This window comes from Pinus tabuliformis, chromosome 8 (genome assembly GCF_031772625.1).
Source record: "Pinus tabuliformis cultivar Carrire ecotype Pingquan chromosome 8, CPIR1, whole genome shotgun sequence".
Classification (NCBI taxonomy): Eukaryota; Viridiplantae; Streptophyta; class Pinopsida; order Pinales; family Pinaceae; genus Pinus; species Pinus tabuliformis.
The window spans coordinates 1,632,203,647-1,632,206,715 of record NC_142294.1 but is presented as its reverse complement, the minus strand read 5'-3'; positions in this window follow the sequence as shown (position 1 = coordinate 1,632,206,715).

The following is a 3,069-nucleotide window of genomic DNA, read 5'->3' as shown; positions in this document are numbered from 1 at the left end:
TTTCCTGCTTTTGCTGGCCCTGCCTTTTCTGCCCCTGGTGGTGACGAGGGTGGCGCTTCTTCCCCCTTTTTCATTTCCTTGAGCCGGGCTTCAAAAGGCGATTGGCTTATTTTTCGTGTCCAGGAAGTTATTTTTGGGCTTCCCCTCTCGGGGGTGGCTGACGTTTTAGAGGGGGTTCTTGCACTGGGTGAAGTAGGGACATTCCCTAAAATGGTTTGGCTGCTGGGTGAAGGCTGTGGCTTGCCCGTGTTTATCCTCTTGCTTCTCCTGGCTTCAGATGGTAGAGGGGTCTCCCTCTCTCTCTTCTCCGCTGGCTTTGGAGGTGTACTGAGGGCGGCCAGCGCCGCTGCTGCCTCCCTTTCGAGAATACAAGCCTTCTCTTTCTTGTGTTTTTCTCTCTCAGAGCTCCTTGTAGAGGGCCCCTCCTTTCCAGATTTCGGGCTTCCTGTAGAAGCCCCTGCTTTACCCACTTCCGGGCCTCTTACAGAAGATCCTTTCTTTTCCGATTTTGGGCTTCCTGTAGAAGACCTGGTTTTGGCCACTCTCGAGCTTCCTGTAGAAGCCCCTGCTTTGGTAATCTTTGGGCTTCCTGTAGAAGACCCTTTCTCTGTCTTCAGGCTTCCTGTAGGAGCCTGTTTCTTAATGATTTCCGGGCTCTCTGTAGGAGCCCCTTTCTCCAACTTCGGGCTTCCTGTAGAAACCCTTGTCTCTGTTTTCGGGCTTCCTGTAGAAGCCTGTTTCTGCTTTCCTGTAGGCACAGGTGTCTCCGTCTTTGCTTGCTTACCTGCCTGAGTTTTGCTTTTTGCTTTGGTTGCAGGTACTGTTGAGGTACTTGGGCTGACGTGGACCACCTCAGCTTTGTCCATTCTGCTCTTCAGCCTCTTTTCTCTTGCTGACAGGATAGGTGTGCCACCTTTTTCTTCGTCCTCCTTTTCCTCATGCTTCTTCTTTTGTTCCTTCTTCTGCACCGTGGTAGGGGTCTTCTGGCCTTTTCCTCTCTGTCCCTCGGCCACTGCTTCTTGTTCCTCACTGCTGGAGGAACCCGTTTCTTCGATCAACATCTTAATGTCTCCATCTTTGGTCAAATTACGGAAGGATTCCCATGAGAGGGGAACCTTATATGAATGCAGCGCATCCTCCACAAGAAGCTTGATTAACCCATGGTGGGCTATCTGATCTGGTATGCCCTCTCTTAGCTTTGTGGCACACTCCATTAGAGACTGCAATAGGAAATAGGGGATGCTCAGTTTTTGTTCTACAGGAAGATCAATCTGGTGCCTCAATTCAGTGAGCAACCGAAAGTGATATGCATACACGATGCTAAAACGGCCTTCACAAGTGATATATTTCATGATTTGCAAACTGACTTCATTCCATGGTGGCAATAGACTCGTTCTTCGCACCCCGTTTTTGTCCTCCGAGAATTCTTCCTCAGGTGGAAAGAATTCTTTCTTTGCTTGCTGGCTCAGCTTTCTTTCGTCCTTATCCCATGGCAAACCCATAGGAAGTTCTGTGATCCGACTGATATGTTGCGGAGTGAGCTTGAGGCTGAGGCCTCTGAAGTTCACTGTGGCCAGTGTCTAGGATTTCGGCCTCAGAGCCTGCAAGAATTCTTCGGCCACTTCATCATCGTAACCCTGCAGCTTATCACAAAAAGACATCCGCTGTGCTCGTGTAAAGAGCTCTACCACCTCCTGGTTTTCCCTTAATTTGGTTGAATCAGTGGGTTCTCGTCTTATAAACCCACCCGGCATGATGAACACGGTTGTTTTGACTAAAGGTGGCAAACACGAAAGAGACTTGGTCTATTGAGACAGAGCATGCATATAATCCACAAAATTCAACACAGTCTAATTATACTAACATCCTGTAGAACAACAGTATAGGCATAGCAAACAACAATTTCACCGATATCTTTATGACCAGACTGTGGACGATGATCTTGCCACTCTTACTAACCAGTTGCATGGAGAGTTCAGGGTTACCTCTTTAATTGGCCACCTTTTTCGTGAGGCACCCGCTTCCCTGTAGAAGACTGCGTTCCTGTAGAGACTGCGTTCCTGTAGAACTGTGTTCCTGTAGGAGCAGTGCGCAAATTTCGGGGAGGACTATAATTGGACTGCGCTCGAGGTGTGCTTCACCGGCGTTCTGGTAGCCAAAAGCTTGGCGTATCAAAGTGCAGAGGAGATCAAAATAGCCACTCAAGTTTGAAGTGGTGGTTGATAAATGCATGCGCAAAATCTAGCCGATTAGATTTTGAATCGGCGCAATCCGTGGCGCGGGGGATGAGCTGTCCCCGCCGGACCGTTGGGCGACGTCATCAATCATTCGCCTGCGTATTCACTTGCTGCCGCATCCATTCCCACAGATCTGCCGCCGCCTTTTCTGTTAAACTCATTGCTTTCGACGAGAGTGTTCTCACGTGCGTGCTGCTCGTTCTCTTTGTCGTGGCCGCCACCCAAACATCCAACTATACCATAACTAGCCGACGTGGCCAGTCGACTGGCCATACGGCTGCTCAACCATTCACTTTTATGTTGTGCAAACAAATCAAAGTAAAATTCATGCGATTTGATGGAAGGAAGGGTCGAGACACTTACCTGCGTGGCTGCACACGATTTTTCCAGTTTTTGGACGATGGTGAGTGGATCTATCTGCTGCATGCGAACTTACACAGACCCGGAGGCTCATGGTTACAGGCTGCCAACGATGGAGGAGATGCTGTGGTTGCGTGCGCCCGCGTTTCATTGGAGATGGCGGTGCTGTGAACGGTATCCACTCCAGCAGGTTGAACTGTTACAGGATTCCCGCGGGGTGTCTCGTAACAGCTCTTCCTCCTTGGGTGCATGCTGCACGACGGAGGATCTGGCCTTTCGATCACGCTCCCGGAGCTTCTGATGCCTGTGGTATGAGGTCTCATCATTTGTTTAGCTTTGAAAATGGATTTTCCCGCGAGAACTCATTGATCTGCTTTGTTGGTGCAGGGGACTTGGTTGCATGTCGACGAGGATGGTGGAGCAAGGTAACAGCGTTGTGCATGGGTGCCAACAGAGGCTTGCATGCGTCCAA